Here is a 23,642-nt window from a genome sequence, read left to right as displayed (position 1 = left end):
GATTTAAACCGCCCGGCCCAAAACAGCCCTGGCAAAGCCGGGCTCCCCCAGCTAGTCTATCTATATATTTAAAGCGGTTGGTTTGTCTGTCCGTCTGTCTGTACGCTATACACTCAAAAGTTAGAGAGCGTACCTACACATACGTTATATCAAAAGAAAGGTTATGATCAGGGGAGTGTCATAGGCATATTTACCTTTTGGTCAGACAAAAATTGTTCGGACAGTATACAAAAAACGTTCAAAAAATGTTCAAAATCTTCTCATTAGCGGTTGACCAATCCTACCGCTCTTAGCGTTGAGTGACGTGAAGGTTCACCAATTGTACAGGGGATACCATTGACTGACGTAATGGTTGACCAATCCTACACTTCAATGACCTGATGGTTGACCAATTGGTGCGTCACCGGGGGCGTTTCATTCCATGTGTGGGCGGGCCTAATCCTGCAGCCTCCCGAAACTTCGCCGCCATTTTTTAAATGCTGAACGAGGGCACCCGCCACATTAAGTAACACAATTAAATAGTTTTTAAAAAAGGTAAATTAATTTGTAAATATATTTTTTAAGCTCATTAATTTTCCTAGCTTTCACCCTATTTTTTGGCTCTTGACTCGCTGCCTCCGCCGGGCGCCGCAACCTTGCAGGGTTACCCCGGCAACTGGGCCCGGACCTCTCTCACAGCCTGTAGCCGCTCAGGAGGGCGGGGAAGAAGGTTTTCCCCAGCAACCGGGCCCAGGCCTCTCTCTCAGCCTGTAGCCCGGGGACTCGGGCTTTCCCCCCCTCTACTAGGCCGCAGCCAAGCCGCTGCGATGGTCTGGAGCGGGAGTGGCCTCGCACGGCCTTCCCCGCGGCGTCAACCGCGCAGCCCGAGAGCCTGACCGAAACCGCGCAGGTGAGCGGCAGCGTCGGTCGCACGGGGGCTCCAGGTCATAGAAACATAGAAGATAGGAGCAGGAGTAGGCCATTCGGCCCCTCGAGCCTGCTCCGCCATTCGATGAGATCATGGCTGATCATCCAAACTCAGTACCCCGTACCTGTCTTCTCCCCATATCCCTTGATACCTTTAGCTCTAAGAAATATATCGAACTCCTTCTTGAATATATTTAAAGACTTGGCCTCAACCGCCTTCTGTGGTAGAGAATTCCACAGGTTCACCACTCTCTGGGTGAAGAAATTCTTCCTCATCTCTGTCCTAAATGGCTTACCCCTTATCCTTAGACTATGACCCCTGGTTCTGGACTCACCAACCATCGGGAACATTCTACCTGCATCTAGTTTGTCCAGACCTGTCAGAATTTTATACGTTTCGATGAGATCCCCTCTCATTCTTCTAAACTCCTGCGATTTTAAGCCCAATCGACCCAATCTCTCCTCATACGTCATTCCTGCCATCCCAGGGGTCAGCCTTGTGAATCTTTGCTGAACTCCTTCCATGGCAAGAACATCCTTCCTCAGATAAGGTGACCAAACTGCACACAGTACTCAAGGTGTGGTCTCACCAAGGCCCTGTACAACTGTAGCAGGACATCCTTGCTCCTGTACTCAAACCCTTTTGCTATGAAGGCCAACATACCATTTGCCTTCTTCACCGCCTGCTGCACCTGCATGCTTACCTTCAGCGACTGGTGCACAAGGACACCCAGGTCTCGTTGCACTTCCCCTTCTCCCAATCTATTGCCATTCAGATAATAGTCTGCCTTTCTGTTTTTGACACCAAAGTGGATAACCTCACATTTATCCAAGTTATATTGCATCTGCCACGCTTCTGCCCAATCACCCAACCTCTCCAAATCATCGTGGAGTTTCTCGGTATCCTCCTTGCAGCACACACGCCCACCCAGCTTTGTGTCGTCTGCAAACTTGGAGATATTACATCTAGTTCCCTTATCTAGATCATTAATGTATATTGTGAATAGCTGGGGTCCCAGGACCGATCCCTGCGGTACCCCACTAGTCACTGCCTGCCACTCGGAAAAAGACCCGTTTCTTCCAACTCTTGGCTTTCTGTCTGCCAACCAGTTCTCTATCCAAGTCAATACCTTGCCCCAATCCCATGTGCCTTAACTTTACACGCTGTCGAACGCCTTTTGGAAATCCATGTACACCACGTTAACCGCATTGCCCTCATCAACCCTCTCTGTTACCTCATCAAAAACCTCAATCAGAATCAGAGCGGCCGGGCCCGGCGGACGTGCGGCCAGGGCCCCGGCACCAGGAAATCCAGGGTGCAGCGCCTCCCCCATCCGAGCCGCCGCTTCCCGGTTTCTTCAGCTGGCTCCACCGAGTCCAACTCGGGACAAAGGACAGGAGCCATGCTCAAGAATGGCCCGCGGCCCCGGGGAGCATGCGCACTCTCAGCGGGGAAATCAGCGCGTTGGATAGAGCAGTTTCTGGGCACGGGGAATTGTGGGTGCTGCGGCTGCCATTAGTCAGCGGCTGTCGGGAAGAGTTTTACTGCAGGTGATGGAAGTCGGACCCTGGCCGCCTGTGTAGGTCTTTTTGTTACAGCAGTTTGAGCTGGAGTGGAGATGGAGGAGAAGCTGCTGGGTTTTTGATGGAATCTGGAACAGTACCCATGGACTGGAGGGTAGCTAATGTTACCCCATTATTCAAAAGAGGTGGTAGAGAGAAAACAGGGAATTACAGACCGGTAAGCCTGACATCGGTAGTGGGGAAAATGCTAGAGTCCATTATAAAAGATGTAATAGCAGAGCACTTGGAAAACAGTGACAGGATCGGACAAAGTCAACATGGATTTACAAAAGGTAAATCGTGCTTGACTAATCCACTGGAATTTTTTGAGGATGTAACTAGTAAAATAGATAAGGGTGAACCAATGGATGTGGTCTATTTGGACTTTCAAAAGGCTTTTGATAAGGTCCCACATAAGAGATTAGCGTGTAAAGTTAAGGCACATGGGATTGGGGGGCAAGGTATTGACTTGGATAAAGAACTGGTTGGCAGATAGAAAGGAAAGAGTTGGAATAAACGGGTCTTTTTCTGAGTGGCAGGCAGTGACTAGTGGAGTACCGCAGGGATCGGTCCTTGGACCCCAGCTATTCACAATATATATTGATGATCTAGACAAGGGAACTAGATGTAATATCTCCAAATTTGCAGACGACACAAAGCTGGGTGGGCGTGTGTGCTGTGAGGAGGATGCTGAGAAACTCCAGTATGATTTGGACAGGTTGGGTGATTTGGCAGAAGCATGGCAGGTGCAATATTATGTGGATAAATGTGAGGTTATTCACTTTGGTGTCAACAGGAAGGCAGATTATTATCTGAATGGCAATAGATTGGGAGAAGGGGAAGTGCAACGAGACCTGGGTGTCCTTGTGCACCAGTCGCTGAAGGTAAGCATGCAGGTGAGTTGAGAGTGACTGCCCTTGACATGAAGGCAGCATTTGATCGAGTGTGGCATCTAGGAGCCCGAGCAAAACTGAAGTCAATGGGAATCAAGGGGAAAACTCTCCATTGGTTGGAATCATACCTAGCACAAAGGAAGTTGGCTGTGGTTGTTGGAGGTCACTCATCTCAATCACATGACATCACTGCAGGAGTTCCTCAGGACAGTGTCCTAGGCCCAACCATCTTCAGCTGTTTCATCAATGACCTTCCCTCCATCATAAGGTCAAAAGTGGGGATGTTCGCTGATGATTGCACACTGTTCAGCACCATTCGAGACTCGTCAGATACTGACGCAGTCCGTGTCCATATGCAGCAAGACCTGGACAACATTCAGACTTGGGCTGACAAGTGGCAAGTAACATTCGCACCACAAGTGCCAGGCATGACCATCTCCAACAAGCGAGACTCTAACCATCTCCCCTTGACATTCAATGGCATTACCATCGCTGAATCCCCCACTATCAACATCCTGGGGGGTTACCATTGATCAGAAACTGAACTGGACCAGCCATATAAATACTGTGGCTACAAGAGCAGGCCAGAGGCTGGGAATTCTGTGGCGAGTGTCTCACCTCCTGACTCCCCAAAGCCTTTCCACCATCTACAAGGCACAAGTCAGGAGTGTGATGGAATACTCTCCACTTGCCTGGATGAGTGCAGCTCCAACAACACTCAAGAAGCTCGACACCGTTTGATTGGCACTCCATCCACCACCTTCAACATTCACTCCCTCCACCACTGGCGCACTGTGGCTACAGTGTGTACCATTTACAAGATGCACTGCAGCAACTCGCCAAAGCTCCTTCAACAGCACCTTCCAAACCTGCGACCTCTACCGCTTAGAAGGACAAGGGCAGCAGACGCATGGGAACATCACCACCTACAAGTTCCCCTCCAAGCCACACACCATCCTGACTTGGACCTGTATCGCCCTTCCTTCACTGTCGCTGGGCCAAAATCCTGGAACTCCCTTCCTAACAGCATTGTGGGTGTACCTACACCATATGGACTGCAGCAGTTCAAGAAGGCGGCTCACCACCATCTTCTCAAGGGCAATTAGGGATGGGCACTAAATGCAGGCCTAGCCAGCCAGCGACGCCCACATCCCATCAATGAATTTTAAAAAAGGTGCAGCAGGCAGTTAAGAAGGCAAATGGTATGTTGGCCTTCATAGCGAGAGGGTTTGAGTATAGGAACAAGGATGTCTTGCTGCAGTTGTGCAGGGCATTGGTGAGAGCACATCTGGAGTATTGTGTGCAGTTTTGAACACCTTATCTGAGGAAGGATGTTCTTGCCATGGAGGGAGTTCAGCAAAGATTCACCAGGCTGATACCTGGGATGGCAGGAATGACGTATGAGGAGAGATTGGGTCGATTGGGCTTATAATCGCTGGAGATTAGAAGAATGAGAGGGGATCTCATTGAAACTTATAAAATTCTGGCAGGACTGGACACACTAGATGCAGGGAGGATGTTCCCGATGGTCGGGGAATCCAGAACCAGGGGTCACAGTCTAAGGATAAGGGGTAGGCCATTTAGGACAGAAATGAGGAGGAATTTCTTCACCCAGAGAGTGGTGAACCTGTGGAATTCTCTACCACAGAAGGCAGTTGAGGCCAATTCATTAAATATATTCAAGAACGAGTTGGATATATTTCTTAAGGCTAAAGAGATCAAGGGGTATGGGGAGAAAGCAGGGACCGGGTACTGAATATGGATGATCAGCCATGATCGCATTGAATGGCAGAGCAGGCTCGAGGGGCCGAATGGCCTACTCCTGCTCCTATCTTCTGTGTATCTATCTCTTATGCGGGAACTTATCGAAAGCCTTTTGAAAGTCCAAATACACCACATCCACTGGTTCTCCCTTATCTATTTTACCAGTTACATCCTCAAAAAATTCCAGTAGATTAGTCAAGCACGATTTACCTTTTGTAAATCCATGTTGACTTTGTCCGATCCAGTCACCGTTTTCCAAGTGCTCTGCTATTACGTCTTTTCTAATGGACTCTAGCATTTCCCCCACTACCGATGTCAGGCTTACCGGTCTGTAATTCCCCGTTTTCTCTCTGCCACCTTTTTTGAACAGTGGGGTAACATTAGCTACCCTCCAATCCATGGGTACTGTTCCAGAGTCTGTCGAATTTTGGAAGATGACCAGCAATGCATCTACTATTTCCAGGACCACTTCCTTAAGTACCCAAGGATGTAGATTATCTTCTATGTTTCTATGTATTCAATCTTTCCTTGTAGCTGAAATTCTCTAGTCCTGGCAACATCCTCGTAAATCTCCCGTCTCGAGCAGTCACATCTTTCCTGCAATGGGGCGAGCAGAACTGCATGCAGCACTCTAGCTGGTGGCCTAACTGGTGTTTTGTACAGTTCAAGCAGAACCTCCCTGCTCTTCCATGATACAGAGAGAGGCACTGCCCCTTTAAATACCTGGGGGGGCACCCATTCCCCTTTAAATGGCCAAGCAATTTTTTTTGTTGAAAAGGGGCCGCAGTCCCCTTTGACTCACCCCCCCCCTCACCCACCACAAATACTCACGAGAGAGAGAGAGGAGGAAGAATGCTGGTCTTTGTCCCTTTAAAAGTGGCTGCCCACCAAAGTGTTCACAGCACCAGGGCTCTTTGTTCTGGATAAAAGTCAAAAAGAGAAAAGGTTCACTTATTTTTAAATGAATGCAGTTGATGAATAGCCTTGCAATAAAGGTATTGTAAAGGAATAAACACTCACAAGCTGGCTTTTTTCCACCCCCTCCTCCCCTTCCCTTTAACAGCTCCTGCAGACAATGAAAGCACGAAAGCGGCCTGCAGCCCACCGAGGTCCCGCCCCCTCCCTCCCGCGCCGCCATTGGTTGGAGGACCGTCAGCCCGCCCGGTCCTCCCAGCGTTTTCCGCGCTCCTGATTGGCGGGCGCCTCGCGTCAATCAACCCCCCCTCCGATTACGCGCTGACGCCAGCACGCAACGCCCAGGGGTCGGTTGGATCGGCGCACGCCACCGCAAGGTAAAAAAAAAGACACCCCACACAAATGAGGAAAAACAAAAATAATAATAATCGCACTTTAGAGGGGAGGAGGGTGGGGGAATTAATGAGTGTTTTCAATTGGTTTCGCAAAAAATTTTTTTGAAAAGCTTCCCAACGGTGCGAGCCAGCCTTTGACTCCCCCACGTGGGCCGGGTGCTGGACACGCCCACTTGCCTTCCCCTGCACCAATCACAGCGCGGGCAGGCGCTTCTATCAATCGTCACCTGTCAATCACTCTCTCTTCCCCCTCGTGGTGTCTGCGCCGGGCCTCCGGGGAGCAAACGGAAGGCCGGGCCCGGGGAAGAGGTGGAATCAGTGGCCGGGGTAAAGTAAAGTGTTGGTGAATCGATTTAAATCGAGGTGAGGGGGGAGCGAAGGATGGGGCCCGATTGTAACGTCATCAGAGGACGAGGCCAATCAGGTGGAGGCCGGCCCGGGTCTGTGACTGACGGGAGCTCTGACCAATAGGACGAGGGCTGAGCTGGGAGGACTGAACTGGGCGGCCTGGTCCTCCAGCAATGGCGGCGCGGCTAGGGGGCGGGGCCTCCTCTCCAGCTGAGGTGCGCTGGGGCCGATTGTGACGCGCTGTCCCCAGGTGAGAGCAGCTCAGTCAGCACAGAGCTGGGGCTGGAATCTGGGAGAGGGGCCGCGGGCAGCGGGCCTGGCAAAGGGGCACAAGCTTCACAATACAAGCTGCTTTCAAATGCACAATTGTTTCCGACAGACAGCCTTGGTCACTCTGCAAAAAAAACTAACAATTCATCATAACTCCCCTGCTTTAGGAGAGGCGTAGAGTGCAAAAGCAAAATTAATACAGCAATGTATATTATTTTGCATAAAACATGTAATTAATAATTACTTAAAATATGATGTACTAGTTAGCTAGAAGGGGAGGAATTGTGGTGTATGTGCCTTTAAGAGCCCCAGGTGTGCGTAATGCCGGTAATTGCCACTTGGGCTATATAAGCCTGTGTATTGTGTATATCCTTTAGAACCCCCCCCAGGCTTGCTTAGTAAATACCGATGAACCAACTCCTGTCTTCAGTGTCTTTATCTACACACGGACACTACAAAGAAGATATAATTGGAGTAAGGCTTCTTTACTCCTGTACTCAAATCCTCTTGTAATGAAGGCCAGCATACCATTTGCCTTCTTAACTGCCTTTCACGACCACCGGACGTCCCAAAGCGCTTTACAGCCAATGAAGTATTTTAGAAGTGTAGTCACTGTTGTAATGTGGGAAACGCGGCAGTCAATTTGTGCACAGCAAGCTCCCACAAACAGCAATGTGATAATGACCAGATAATCTGTTTTTTCGTCATGTTGATTGAGGGATAAATATTGGGCTCAAAACACCGGGGATAACTTCTTCAACACAGCACCACGGGATCTTTTACATCCACCTGAGGGGGCAGACGGGGGCCTCGGTTTAACGTCTCAGCCGTAGGACGGCACCTCCGACAGTGCAGCACTCCTTCATTACTGCCCCTCCGACAGTGCGGCGCTCCCTCAGCACTGCCCCCTCCGACAATGCGGCTCTCCCGCAGCGCTGCCCCTCCGACAGTGCGGCTCTCCCGCAGCACTGCCCCTCCGACAGTGCGGCGCTCCCTCAGTACTGGCCCTCCGACAGTGCGGCGCTCCCTCAGTACTGGCCCTCCGACAGTGCGGCGCTCCCTCAGTACTGCCCCTCCGACAGTGCGGTGCTCCCTCAGTACTGACCCTCCGACAGTGCGGCGCTCCCTCAGTACTGGCCCTCCGACAGTGCGGCGCTCCCTCAGTACTGGCCCTCCGACAGTGCGGCGCTCCCTCAGTACTGCCCCTCCGACAGTGCGGTGCTCCCTCAGTACTGCCCCTCCGACAGTGCGGTGCTCCCTCAGTACTGGCCCTCCGACAGTGCGGTGCTCCCTCAGTACTGCCCCTCCGGCAGTGCGGCACTCCCTCAGTACTGCCCCTCCGACAGTGCGGCGCTCCCTCAGTACTGCCCCTCCGACAGTGCGGTGCTCCCTCAGTACTGGCCCTCCGACAGTGCGGCGCTCCCTCAGTACTGGCCCTCCGACAGTGCGGTGCTCCCTCAGTACTGGCCCTCCGACAGTGCGGCGCTCCCTCAGTACTGGCCCTCCGACAGTGCGGTGCTCCCTCAGTACTGGCCCTCCGACAGTGCGGTGCTCCCTCAGTACTGGCCCTCCGACAGTGCGGTGCTCCCTCAGTACTGGCCCTCCGACAGTGCGGCGCTCCCTCAGTACTGCCCCTCCGACAGTGCGGTGCTCCCTCAGTACTGGCCCTCCGACAGTGCGGCGCTCCCTCAGTACTGGCCCTCCGACAGTGCGGTGCTCCCTCAGTACTGGCCCTCCGACAGTGCGGCGCTCCCTCAGTACTGGCCCTCCGACAGTGCGGTGCTCCCTCAGTACTGGCCCTCCGACAGTGCGGTGCTCCCTCAGTACTGGCCCTCCGACAGTGCGGCGCTCCCTCAGTACTGCCCCTCCGACAGTGCGGTGCTCCCTCAGTACTGGCCCTCCGACAGTGCGGCGCTCCCTCAGTACTGGCCCTCCGACAGTGCGGTGCTCCCTCAGTACTGGCCCTCCGACAGTGCGGCGCTCCCTCAGTACTGGCCCTCCGACAGTGCGGTGCTCCCTCAGTACTGGCCCTCCGACAGTGCGGTGCTCCCTCAGTACTGGCCCTCCGACAGTGCGGTGCTCCCTCAGTACTGGCCCTCCGACAGTGCGGCGCTCCCTCAGTACTGCCCCTCCGACAGTGCGGTGCTCCCTCAGTACTGGCCCTCCGACAGTGCGGCGCTCCCTCAGTACTGGCCCTCCGACAGTGCGGTGCTCCCTCAGTACTGGCCCTCCGACAGTGCGGCGCTCCCTCAGTACTGCCCCTCCGACAGTGCGGTGCTCCCTCAGTACTGCCCCTCCAACAGTGCGGCGCTCCCTCAGTACTGCCCCTCCGACATTGCGGCGCTCCCTCAGCACCGCACTGGAGTGTCAGCCTCGCTTTATATGCTCAACTCCCTGGAGCGGGATTTGAACCCACAACCTTCTGACTCTGCTATCCACTGAGCCACAGCTGACTCCAGTCTTTTACACAGTTTCATCATAACTTCCTTGCTTTTGCACTCTACACCTCTCCTAAAGCAGGGGAGTTATGATGAATTGTTAAACAGTTTTTTTTGCAGAGTGACCAAGGCTGTCTGGAGGAAACAATTGTGCATTTGAAAGCAGCTTGTATTGTGAAGCTTGTGCCCCTTTGCCAGGCCCGCTGCCTGCGGCCCCTCTCCCAGATTCCAGCCCCAGCTCTGTGCTGACTGAGCTGCTCTCACCTGGGGACAGCGCGTCACAATCGGCCCCAGTGCACCTGAGCTGGAGAGGAGGCCCCGCCCCCTTGCCGCGCCACCATTGGTTGGAGGACCAGACCGCCCAGCTCAGTCCTCCCACCTCCGCCCTCGTCCTATTGGTCAGCGCTCCCGTCAGTCAGAATCATATGGCTCCGGCTCACTCCGCCACCCCGCGCGGGTCAATCCACTCCGTTCTCGTATTTCACTTTGTAATCTCGCTCTCCGCTCCCCGCTCACCTCGATTTAAATCGATTCCCCAACACTTGACTTTACCCCGGCCGCTGATTCCTGCTCTTCCCCGGGCCCGGCCTTCCGTCTGCTTCCCGGAGGCCCCGCGCAGGCGCACTGGCAGCCTCGTGTTGTGCCTGCCCGCGCTGTGATTGGTGCAGAGGAAGGCAAGTGGGCGTGTCCGGCCCCCGGCCCACGTGGGGGAGTCAGAGGATGGCTGGAGCGCATGCGCAGCCCGCCTCGCACCGTTGCGAAGCCTTTCAAATATTTTTTTTTGCCAAACAAATTGAAAACACTCATTAATTCCCCCAACCTCCTCCCCTCTAAAGTGCGATTATTATTATTCTTGTCTTTCCTCATTTGTGTGGGGTGTCTTTTTTTTTACCTTGCGGTGGCGTGCGCCGATCCAACCGACCCCTGGGCGTTGCGTGCTGGCGTCAGCGCGTAATCGAGGCGCCCGCCAATCAGGAGCGCGGAAAGCGCTGGGAGGACCGGGCGGGCTGATGGTCCTCCAACCAATGGCGGCGCGGGAGGGGCGAGGGGCGCGAGGGGCGCGGGACCTCGGTGGGCTGCAGGCCGCTTTCCTGCTTTCATTGTCTGCAGGAGCTGTTAAAGGGAAGGGGAGGAGGGGGTGGGAAAAAACCCAGCTTGTGAGTGTTTATTCCTTTGCATTACCTTTATTGCAAGGCTGTTCATCAACTGCATTGATTTAAAAATAAGTGAACCTTTTCTCTTTTTGACTTTTATCCAGAACAAAGAGCCCTGGTGCTGTGAACATTTTGGTGGGCAGCCACTTTTAAAGGGACAAAGACCAGCATTCTTCCTCCTCTCTCTCGCTCTCTTGTGAGTATTTGTGCGGGGGGTGGTGAGTCAAAGGGGACTGCGGCCCCTTTTCAACCAAAGAAATTGCATGGCCATTTAAAGGGGAATGGGTGCCCCCCAGGTATTTAAAGGGGCAGTGCCTCTCTCTGTATCATGTAAGAGCAGGGAGGTTCTGCTTGAACTTTACGAAAACACCAGTTAGGCCACCGCATGCAGTTCTGGTCGTCCCCATTGCAGGAAAGATGTGACTGTGTGCTCGAGACGGGAGATTTTCGAGGATGTTGCCAGGACTAGAGAATTTCAGCTACAAGGAAAGATTGAATGCATAGAAACATAGAAGATAGGAGCAGGAGTAGGCCATTCGGCCCCTCAAGCCTGTTCCGCCATTCAATGAGATCACGGCTGATCATCCAAATTCAGTACCCTGTCCCTGCCTCCTCCCCATATCCCTTTAGCCTTAAGAAATATATAAGTACAGGAGTAAAGAAGTCTTACTCCAATTATATAGGGCCTTGGTGAGACCACACCTGGAGTACTGTGTACAATTTTGGTCTCCTTACCTAAGTAAGGATATGCTTGCCATAGAGGGAGTGCAATGAAGGTTCACAAGATTGATTCCTGGGATGGCGGGACTGTCGTATGAGAAGAGATTGAGTAAACTAGGCCTGTATTCTCTTGAATTCAGAAGATTGAGAGGGGATCTCATTGAAACTTATAAAAGTCTAACAGGACTAGACAGACTAGATGCAGGAAGGATGTTCCTGATGGCGGGGGTGTTCAAAACCAGGGGTCACAGTCTAAGGATAAGGGGTAAGCCATTTAGGACAGAAATGAGGAGGAATTTCTTCACCCAGAGAGTGGTGAACCTGTGGAATTCTCTACCACAGAAGGCAGTGGAGGCCAATTCATTAAATATATTCAAGAAGAAGTTAGATATATTTCTTAAGGCTAAAGGGATCAAGGGATATGGGGAGAAGGCAGGGACAAGGTACTGAATTTGGATGATCAGCCGTGATCTCATTGAATGGCGGAACAGGCTCGAGGGGCCGAATGGCCTACTCCTGCTCCTATCTTCTATGTTTCTATGTCTTAAAGGAGGATAGCAAGGCGGAGAGGTTCAGGGAGGGAATTACAGAGCTTAGGGCCGAGGCAACAGAAGACACGGCCACTGATGGTTGAGCGATTATAATCAGGGATGCTCAAGAGGGCAGAATTGGAGGAACGCAGATGTCTCGGGGGTGGGGGGGCGTTTCTTTGGAACCGAGGAGGCTGAGGGAAGACCTGATTGAGGTGTATAAAATTCTGAGGGGCCTAGATAGGAAGGACCTATTTCCCTTGGCAGAGGGGTCCACAACCAGGGGGCATAGATTTAAAGTAATTGGTCGGAGGTTTAGAGGGGAATTGAGGAGAAATGTTTTCACCCAGTGGGTGGTGGCGGTCTGGAACTCACTGCCTGACAGGGTGGTAGAGGCAGAAACTCTCATCACATTTTAAAAAGTACTTGAATGTGCACTTGAAGTCCCGTAAATGACAAGGCTACGACCAAGTGCTGGAAAGTGGGATTAGTGTGGATAGCACTTAATCGGCTGGCACGGACAAGATGGGCCGAATGGCCTCCTTCTGTGTCGTAATTTTTCTGTGATTCTATCGCGGGGGGCGGGTGGTTGTGAGGCTGAAGGGAATAACTAAGATAGGGAGGGGCGAGGCCATGGAGGGATTTGAAAACAAGGATGAGAATTTTGAAATCGAAGCGTTGCTTAACCGGGAGCCAATGTAGGTCAGCGAGCACAGGGGTGATGGGTGAACGGGACTTGGGGTTGAGTTACGACACGGGTAGTTTTGGATCACCTCAAGTTTACATAGGGTAGAATGTGGGAGGCCAGCCAGGAGTGTGTTGGAATAGTCGAGTCTTGAGGTAACAAAGGCCCGGGTGAGGGTTTCAGCAGCGGATGAGCTGAGGCAGGGGTGGAGACGGGCCATGTTACCGAGGTGGAAATAGGCGGTCTTAGTTATGCTGCGGATATGTGTTCGGAAGCTCATTTCAGGGTCAAATATGACACCAAGGTTGTGAACAGTGTGGTTCAGCCTCAGAGAGATGTTAGGGAGAGGGATGGAGTCAGTGGCTAGGGAACAGAGTTTGTGGCAGGGACTGAAAACAATTGCTTCAGTCTTCCTAATATTTAATTGGAGAAAATTTCTGCTCACCCAGAACCAGATTAGAGATCGTGGAGGGGTCGAGAGAAGTGGTGGTGAAGTAGAGCTGGGTGTCATCAGCATACATGTGGAAACTGACGCTGTGTTTTCAGATGATGTCGCCAAGGGGCAGCATTTAGATGAGAAATAAGAGGTGCCCAAGGATAGATCCTTGGGGGACACCAGAGGTAACGATGCGGGATTGGGAAGAGAAGCCATTGCAGGTGATTCTGTGGCTACGATTAGATAGATAAGAATGGAACCAGGCGAGTGCAGTCCCACCCAGCTGGACGACGGTGGAGAGGCGTTGGGAGAAGGATGGAGTGGTCAACCGTGTCAAAGGCTGCAGCCAAGTCAGGAAGGACGAGGAGGGATAGTTTACCTCTGTCACAGTCACAAAGGATGTCATTTGATGAGACTTTGATGAGACTTCAGGGCCAAGTCAGTGAGGTGGATTGGGCTGTTTCTGGCCCGCTGGTTATTGTGGGCACGGCTGGACACCAGTTGGACCGGCTCCACCCTGTTTGTTCTTTGAGGCAAAATTCTAAGCCCAAGTAAAATTCCTGCTCCCCCCGCCTTACCCTTTCTACACTCCTTTTACAGGGTTATAGAAGTGGAGCATTTACAGACAGGAAGCTCAAACCAAACATCACGTCAAGATCTGAGAGTTACATGATTCCTCAGGACCTGATTCAGTCGCTCCTCCAATCTGCTGGCACCCCCGTGAGTTCACACTGGGGAGAAAACTTTTAAATGTTCTGAAAGAGCTTCAAAATCTACAAATACCTGAAGCGACACCAGTGGCCACACACTGGGGGAAACCCGGACCCCGTGTGTGGGAAGGGATTCACTCAGCCATCCGCTCCAATGATACACCAGCAAGTTCACACTAGGGAGGGACCTTTAACCCACTCCGTGTGTGGGCAGGGATTAATTGCACCCTCCGTGCTGCTGAGACACCAGCTTGTCCACGCCGATGAGAGACCGTTGACCTGCTCCGTGTTTTTGAAGCGATTCTCTCATTCTGCCACCCTCCTGAGACACCAGCTTGTTCACATTAAATGTTCTGACTGTGGGAAGAGATTTAAAAGGTCCCAAGATCTGAAGAGACACCAGCTGGAGAGAGCAGGAGAGATTCTGTTCACCTGCCCCGTGTGTGGGAAGAGATTCACTCGGTCCTCGAATCTGCTGGCACACCAGCGAGTTCACACTGGGGAGAGGCCGGTGAAACATTCTGACTGTGGGAAAAGCTTTAAAAAGTCCCAGGAGCTGAAGGGACACCAGCTGGAGAGAGCAGGAAAGAGGCCATTCACCTGCTCCATGTGTGGGAAGGGATTCAGTCAGTCATCCCACCTGCTGACACACCAGCAATATCACACTGATGAGAGACCATTTAAATGTTCTGCCTGTGGGAAGAGCGTTAAAACCTCTGTGGATCTGAAGCAACACCAGCGAGTTCACACTGATGAGAGACCATTTACATGTCCTGTCTGTGGGAAGAGCTTTAAAACCTCTGCGGATCTGAAGCAACACCAGCGCGTTCACACTGATGAGAGACTAATTACATGTTCTGTTTGTGGGATGAGCTTTAAAACCTCTGGGGAGCAGAAGAAACACCAGCGAGTTCACTCCGATGAGAGACCGTTTGCATGTTCTGTCTGTGGGATGAGCTTTAAAACCTCTCTGAATCTGAAGAAACACCAGCGAATTCACACTGATGAGAGACCATTTACATGTTCTGTCTGTGGGATGAGCTTTAAAAGCGCTGAGGATCTGAAGTTACACCAGCGAGTTCACTCCGATCGGAGACCGTTTACATGTTCTGACTGTGGGATGAGCTTTAAAAGATCCAGGTATCTGCTGATACACCAGCGAGTTCACACTGGGGAGAGGCCGTTCACCTGCTCCATGTGTGGGAAGGGATTCACTCAGTCATCCAGCCTACTGACACACCAGCGAGTTCACACTGATGAGAGACCTTTTAAATGTTCTGACTGTGGGAAGACATTTAAATGTTTGACGAGCCTGAAGAGACACCAGCTGGAGAGAGAAGGAAAGAGACCGTTCACCTGCTCCGTGTGTGGCAAAGGATTCACTCGGTCATCCCAGCTACTGAGACACCAGCAAATTCACATTGGTCTGTGGCGCAGAGCCCTGCAGACAGCTGGGGTGACATGAACATGGAACAGATGAATGTTTTATAAATTCTTGTACTGCTGTTTAATCTTTAAGACTGTTGTGCTGATGATTCCCTTTGTTTGACTGTTCACGGTGTTACATAGAATGTACAGCACAGAAACAGGCCATTCGGCCCAACTGGTCCATGCCAGTGTTTATGCCCCACACCCACCCTACTTCAATTAACCCGATCAACATCTCCTCCCATTCCTTTCTCCCTTGTGTGGCTTCCCCCTAAATCCATCTGTGCTGTTCACCTCAACTACTCCCTGTGGTAGCGAGTTCCCCATTCTCACCATTCTCTGGGTAAAGATATTTTTCCTGAATTCCCTCCTGGATTTATTCGTGACTTTTATATTTATAGCCACATAAATATGATGAGATTCTGTTAAGCTGACCAGTATGTTGTTGTACTTTGTCTTTGTCTGATGAATGAAACATTACTGAGCCCCTGTACCTGTGTTATGGGATGAAGTGCCAGACAAGTGAAGGCACAACGTCTGGGTGTGAATCTGATAATAACCTCACGGACCGTATAGGTGTGATAACCAGACGGGATTGTGGTTATAGTCTGGTCACAGATGGACTAAATTCCCTGAATTAGCAGGAGTTCAGGAGGCGGTCAACAGACGGGTCCAAACAATCCCATTTCCTGAGCGGTAACCAAGCTTGTGTATAAGAACAGGCCACTTAAGCCGTTGTCAGTTGCAACAGACTCGAGAAGATCGCGCTTGAATCCACTGTACTTCTATTCTCCAGATTGAGGGAATTATCACCCGATCTGTGTTATGCAGCGCTCTTAATAAAGCCTGGAGAGACAATTTGTGTTCTTGTGAGCTTGATTATCTGGTATCCGAAACCCTAGGACTCCCGATCATTAGAATCAACCTCAGTGTGTGGAAAGGGATTCCCTGGTGTATCCCACCCGCTGACACACGAGAGTGTCCACAGTGTGACTGCGGTGGGTCGATTCCACTGTTTCCGATGCCTTTAATCACATCCAGGACTGAACCATGTTAATTCATGGTGTGGAGATGCCGGAGTTGGACTGGGGTGGACAAATGTAAGAAGTCACACACCAGGTTATAGTCCAACAGCTTTATTTGAAATCACAAGCTTTCGGAGCGCTGCTCCTTCTTCAGGTGAAGTGGAGAAATGCATAAAGACACAGCTTATATAGTCAGAGAAGCATGTCAGATGTTTACAGGTAACCTTTCCAACTGCCATTTATCACACCTCGGCAGAGAGATAATCACAGCAGTCAAAGGTGTGAATGGTGTCCAAACAGGTCAGTCAGGGAAACATTACATCAAAGAACAATGAGGTGGGGTCACAAGGGGTCAAATATTGCAGATGCTGGGGTCTGTATGAAAAACAAAAAAACAGACAAAAAACATTTTTTTTGGCTGGAAATCACAGCAGGTCCGGCCGCATCTGTGTAGAGAGAACAAGCCAATGTCGACTCGAGTCTGGATGACCCTGCATCAGGTGGGGTTACATGTAGCGTGACATGAACCCAAGATCTCGGTTGAGGCCGTCCTCATGGGTGCGGAACTTGGCTATCAGTTTCTGCTCGACGATTTTGCGTTGTCGTGTGTCTCGAAGGCCACCTTGGAGAATGCTTACCCAAAGATCGGAGGCTGAATGTCCTTGACTGCTGAAGTGTTCCCCGAATGGGAGGGAACACTCCTGCCTGGTGATTGTTGCGCGGTGTCCGTTCATCCGTTGTCGCAGTGTCTGCATGGTCTCGTCGATGTACCATGCTCCGGGGCATCCTTTCCTGCAACGTATGAGGTAGACAATGTTGGCCGAGTCACATGAGTATGTACCATGTACCTGGTGGGTGGTGTCCTCACGTGTGATGATGGTATCTGTGTTGATGATCTGGCATATCTTGCAGAGGTTGCTGTGGCAGGGTTGTGTGGTGTCGTGGTCGCTGTTCTCCTGAAAGCTGGGTAATTTGCTGCGAATGATGGTCTGTTTGAGGTTAGGCGGCTGTTTGAAAGCGAGTAGTGGCGGCGTGGGGATGGCCTTAGCGAGGTGTTCGTCATCATCGATGACATGTTGAAGGCTGCAAAGAACATGGCGTAGTTTCTCCGCTCCGGGGAAGTACTGGACGACGAAGGGTACTCTGTTGGTTGTGTCCCGTGTTTGTCTTCTGAGGAGGTCTATGCGATTTTTCGCTGTGGCCCGTCGGAACTGTCGATCGACGAGTCGAGCGTCATATCCCGTTCTTACAAGGGCGTCTTTCAGTGTCTGTAGGTGTCCATCGCGTTCCTCCTCGTCTGAGCAGATCCTGTGTATTCGCAGGGCTTGTCCATAGGGGATGGCTTCTTTGACATGGTTAGGGTGGAAGCTGGAGAAGTGAAGCATCGTGAGGTTGTCCGTGGGCTTGCGGTAGAGTGAAGTGCTGAGGTGTCCGTCTTTGATGGAGATTCGTGTGTCCCGGAATGAGACTGATTCTGAGGAGTAGTCCATGGTGAGTTTGATGGTGGAATGGAACTTGTTGATGTTATCGTGTAGTCTTTTCAGTGATTCTTCGCCGTGGGTCCATAGGAAGAAAATGTTGTCGATGTATCTGGTGTATAGCGTTGGTTGGAGATCCTGTGCAGCGAAGAAGTCTTGCTCGAACTTGTGCATGAAGATGTTTGTGTATTGGGGTGCGAATTTGGTCCCCATGGCTGTTCCGTGTGTTTGGGTAAAGAACTGGTTGTCGAAGGTGAAGACATTGTGGTCAAGGATGAAGCGGGTGAGTTGTAGGATGGCGTCTGGAGATTGGCTGTTGTTGGTGTTGAGTACTGAGGCTGTCGCAGCGATACCGTCATCGTGGGGGATACTGGTGTAGAGTGCCGAGACGTCCACCGTGGCGAGGAGTGTTCCTGGTTCAACTGGTCCGTGGGTGCTGAGCTTCTGTAAGAAGTCTGTAGTGTCGCGACAGAAGCTGGGGGTTCCCTGTACGATGGGTTTCAGGATGCCCTCGACATATCCAGAGAGGTTCTCACACAGGGTTCCGTTGCCTGATGCGATAGGACGTCCAGGTGTGTTGGCTTTGTGTATCTTTGGGAGGCAGTAGAAGTCTCCCACGCGGGGAATACGTGGGATGAGAGCATGTAGGATGCTTTGAAGGTTTGGATTGAAGGTTTTGATCAGTCTGTTGAGTTGGCGGGTGTGTTCTTTGGTCGGATCTGCGGGTAACTGTCTGTAGTGTTCCTGGTTGTCCAGTTGTCGGACAACTTACAGAAGCAGACTTCTTACAGAAGCTCAGCACCCACGGACCAGTTGAACCAGGAACACTCCTCGCCACGATGGACGTCTCGGCACTCTACACCAGTATCCCCCACGATGACGGCATCGCTGCGACAGCCTCAGTACTCAACACCAACAACAGCCAATCTCCAGACGCATGAGGGAGAAGGGAATCGAGGGTTATGCTGATAGATTTAGATGAGGAAAGATGGGAGGAGGCTCGAGTGGAGCATAAACACCGGCATGGACTGGTTGGGCCGAATGGCCTGTTTCTGTGCCGTATATCCGATGTAATCCTATGTCAAGTATCCCAGCTGGCTTGAGCATAAAAATCTAGGCTGACACTCCAGTACTGAGAGAGTGCTGCGCTGTCAGAGGTGCCGTCTTTCGGATGAGATGTTAAACCGAGGCCCCCGTCTGCTCTTTCAGGTGGATGTAAAAGATCCCATGGCACTACATTGAAGAAGAGCAGGGGAGTTCTCCCCGGTGTCCTGGGGCCAATATTTATCCCTCAATCAACATCACTGAAAGAGATTATCTGGTCATTGTAACATTGCTGTTTGTGGGAGCTTGCTGTGCGCTAATTTGCTGCCATGTTTCCTACATTACAACAGTGACTACACTTCAGAAGTTCTTCATTAGCTGTAAAGCGCTCTGGGACGTCCTGAGGTTGTGAAAGGCGCTATATAAATGCAAGTCTTTCTTTCTCAGCAAGAGGGCGAGTGTCAGTGGTTGGAGGGAGGAGCTCAGTGTTGTCACTGGGTGGACACAGACAGATTGAAGCTAAAAGACAGAGAATGCTGAAGTTTGGAATGATAACACCCAAAGTCAGGAGATGAGCCTTTTGCCTAGATAAAGGAGGTGGTTGCTAAGATACCCACAGACCTAATAACACTGCAAACTGCTCAGGCAGTAGACTAGTTGCAACATGTGAGGTCACGAGTGAGTTGGTGCACAGACAACAGAGCCTTGGGCATTCCTGAGAGAGACAAACTGATTCTGTAACCGGGAGAACAGGTGGAGGATTGTCGGAGGTGTTAACACAGAGTCAGCCTGGGGACGGGATGATCAATGACTGGTGGATAAGAACAGAGAGGCCTACGTGCAGCCCCAGGCAGTCGAATAGTATCAAGATAGAAATACCAACAGAAAATGCTGGAAACACTCAGCAGGTCCGGCAGCATCGAGGAGAGAGAAATAGAGTCAACGTTTCGGGTCGAGGACCCTTCGTCAGAACTGGAAAAGGTTCGAGAAGAGAGATTTTTAAGCAGGGGCAGGGAGGAGGGGAGGATAGAACAAAGGGAAGGTTTGTGATAGGATGGAAGAACAAAGGGAAAGTTGTGATAGGATGGAAGAACAAAGGGAAGGGCTGTGATAGGATGGAAGAACAAAGGGAAGGTCTGTGATAGGATGGAAGAACAAAGGGAAGGTCTGTGATAGGATGGAAGAACAAAGGGAAGGTCTGTGATTGGATGGAAGGCAGGAGAGATTGACTGACAAAAGGGATGATGGTGCAAGGCAAAAGGAGAGGAAATGGGACAAGTTAAGAAACAAAAGATGGCTCTAGATGAGGTGTGAATGATGATGGCAGCAACATTAACAGCTACCATGTGAGAAAACAGAAAAAATATTAAAATATATAAAGAAATGCAGGTTATAGTCTGAAATTGTTGAACTCGATGTTGAGTCCAGAAGTCTGTAAAGTGCCTAATCGAAAGATGAGGTGCTGTTCCTCGAGCTTACATTGAGCTTCGTTGGAACAGTGTAAGAGGCCGAGGACAGAGAGGTCAGAGTGGGAGTGGAGCGGAGAATTAAAGTGACAGGTGACCGGAAGCTCGGGGTCGCCCTTACGGACTGAACGGAGGTGTTCCTCAAGGCAGTCACCCAATCTGTGTTTGTCTCCCCAGTGTAGAGGAGACCACATCGTGAGCAGCGAATACAGTTTACTAGATTGTAAGAAGTACAAGTAAATCGCTGATTCACCTGGAAGGGGTGTTTGGGGCCCTGGACAGTGGGAAGGGAGGAGGTCAAAGGGCAGGTGTTGCATCTCCTGCGCTTGCACGGGAAGGTGTCGGGCGAAGGGGAAGGGCTGTTGGGGGTGATAGAGGAGTGGACCAGGGTGTTGTGGAGGGAGCGGTCCCTTCGGAATGCTGAAAGGGGAGGTGAGGGGAAGATGTGTTTGGTGGTGGGATCACGCTGGAGGTGGCGGAAATGGTGGAGGATGATCCGTTGAATGTGGAGGCTGGTGGGGTGAAAGGTGAGGACAAGGGGAACCCTATCGTGGTTCCGGGAGGGAAGGGAAGGGGTGAGAGCAGAAGTGCGGGAGATAGTACGGACACGGTCAAGGGCCATGCCAACCACAGTAGAGCGGAATCCTCAGTTGAGGAAAAAGGAAGACATACCGGGAGCACTAGTATGGAAGGTGGAATCGTCAGAGCAGAGGTGGCGCAGACGGAGAAACTGGGAGAATGGAATAGAGTCCTTACAGGAAGCGGGGTGGGTGGAAGTGTAGTCCAGGTAGCTGTGGGAGTCAGTAGGCTTATAGTAGATGTTGGTCGACAGCCTATCCCCAGAAATGGAGACAGAGAAGTCGAGGAAGGGAAGGGAAGAGTCGGAGATAGACCATGTGAAGGTGAGGGAAGGGTGGAAATTGGAAGCAAGGTGAATGAAATGTAGTTCAGGGCGAGAGCAGGAAACGGCACCAATACAGTCATCAATGTACAGGAAAAAGAGGTGAGGGAGGGGACCTGAGTAGGACTGGAACAAAGCTAGCATACAGGTACAGCAAGCAATAAGGAAGGCAAATGGCATGTTGGCCTTTATTGCAAGGGGGTTGGGCTGTAAGAGTAAGGAAGTCTTGCTCCAATTGTACAGGGCCTTGGTGAGACCACACCTGGAGCACTGTGCACAGTTTTGGTCTCCTTATCTAAGGAAGGATATACTTGCCTTGGAGGCGGTGCAACGAAGGTTCACTAGATTGATTCCTGGGATGAGAGGGCTGTCCTATGATGAGAGATTGTGTAGAATGGGCCGATACTCTCTGGAGTTTAGAAGAATGAGAGGTGATCTCATTGAAACATACAAGATTCTGAAGGGGATTGACAGGGTAGATGCTGAGAGGTTGTTTCCCCTGGCTGGAGTGTCTAGAACTAGGGGGCATAGTCTCAGGATAAGGGGTCGGCCATTTAAGACTGAGATGAGGAGGAATTTCTTCACTCAGAGGGTGGTGAATCTTTGGAATTCTCTGCCCCAGAGGGCTGTGAATGCTGAGTCTTTGAGTATATTCAAGGCTGAGATCGATAGATTGTTGGACTCTAGGGGAATCAAGGGATATGGAGATCGGGCGGGAAAGTGGAGTTGAGGTCGATGATCAGACATGATCTTATTGAATGGCAGAGCCATATGGCCTACTCCTCTTATTTTTTAAAGAATGATCCACATATCCCACGAAAAGGCAGGCACAGCTAGGGCTCATGCGGTTCCCATAGCAACACCTTTAATTTGGAGGAAGTGAGTGGAGTCAAAGGAGAAGTTGTTCAATGTGAGAACAGGTTCAGCCAGGCGGAGGAGGTTGGTGGTGGATGTGGACTGGTGGGGCCTCTGTTCAAGGAAGAAGCGGAGCGCCCTCAGGCCATCCTGGTGGGGGATGGAGGTGTAGAGGGATTGGACGTCCAGAGTGAAAAGGAGACGGTTGGGGCCAGGAAACTGGAAACTGTTAAAGTGGCGGAGGGCATCGGAAGAGTCATAGAAACATAGAAGATAGGAGCAGGAGTAGGTCATTTGGCCCCTCGAGCCTGTTCCGCCATTTAATGAGATCATGGCTGATCATCTAAACTCAGTACCCTGTCCCTGCCTTCTCCCCATATCCCTTGATCCCTTTAGCCTTAAGAAATATATCTAAGCCCTTCTTGAATATATTTAATGAATTGGCCTCAACTGCCTTGTGTGGTAGTGAATTCCACAGGTTCACCACTCTCTGGGTGAAGAAATTCCTCCTCATCTCTGTCCTAAATGGCTTACCCCTTATCCTTAGACTGTGACCCCTGGTTCTGGACTCCCCCGCCATTCGGAACATCCTTCCTGCATCTAGTCTGTCTAGTCCTGTTAGAATTTTATAAGTTTCAATGAGATCCCCTCTCATTCTTCTAAACTCCAGCAAATATAAGCCTAATCGACCCAATCTCTCTTCATACGTCATTCCTGCCATCTCAGGTATCAGCCTGGTGAATCTTCGCGGCACTCCCTCCATGGCAAGAACATCCTTCCTCAGATAAGGCGACCAAAACTGCACACAATACTCAAGGTGTGGTCTCACCAAGGCCCTGTACAACTGCAGCAAGACATCCTTGTTCCTGTACTCGAACCCTCTCGCTACTAAGGCCAACATACCATTTGCCTTCTTAACCGCCTGCTGCACGTGCATGCTTACCTTCAGCGACTGGTACACAAGGACACCCAGGTCTCGTTGCACTTCCCCTTCTCCCTATCTATTGCCGTTCAGATTATAATCTGCCTTCCTGTTTTTGCCACCAAAGTGGATAACCTCGCATTTATCCACATTATACTGCATCTGCTATGCTTCTGCCCAATCACCCAACCTGTCCAAATCATACTGGAGTTTCTCAGCATCCTCCTCACAGCACACACGCCCACCCAGCTTTGTGTCATCTGCACACTGGGAGATATTACATCTAGTTCCCATGAATGTAGGTAGGAAGAGACTGGACAAGGGGAGAAAAAATAGAGTTGAGCTAGGAAGAGATAAGTTCTGTGGGGCAAGAACAGGCTGAATCGATGGGTCTACCAGGGCAGCCCTGTTTGTGGATCTTGGGAAGGAGGTAGAAGCGGACTGTGTGGGGTTGGGGGTTTATGAGGTTGACAGCCATGGAGGGAAGATCTCCAGAGGAGATGAGGTCAGTGACAGTCCTGGAAACAATGGCTTGATGTGGTAGTGGGGTCATGGTCCAGGGGGAGGTAGGAGGAGGTGTCAGAGAGTTGGTGTTCAGCCTCCGCACAGTAGAGGTTGGTTTGGCAAACAACAGCACCACCCTTGTCAGCAGGATTAATAACAATGTTAGGGTTGGACCGGAGAGAACGGGATACTGCAAGCTCAGAGGGAGGGAGGTTGGAGTGAGTGAGGGGAGCAGAGAAATTGAGACACACTGTGGACACTCTGGTGTGTCAGCGGGTGGGATACACCAGGG

This window comes from Somniosus microcephalus, unplaced genomic scaffold (genome assembly GCF_052327205.1).
Source record: "Somniosus microcephalus isolate GS21.2 unplaced genomic scaffold, FLI_Smic_1.0 scaffold2, whole genome shotgun sequence".
Lineage (NCBI taxonomy): Eukaryota > Metazoa > Chordata > Chondrichthyes > Squaliformes > Somniosidae > Somniosus > Somniosus microcephalus.
Note: the sequence above shows the minus strand (reverse complement) of the source record.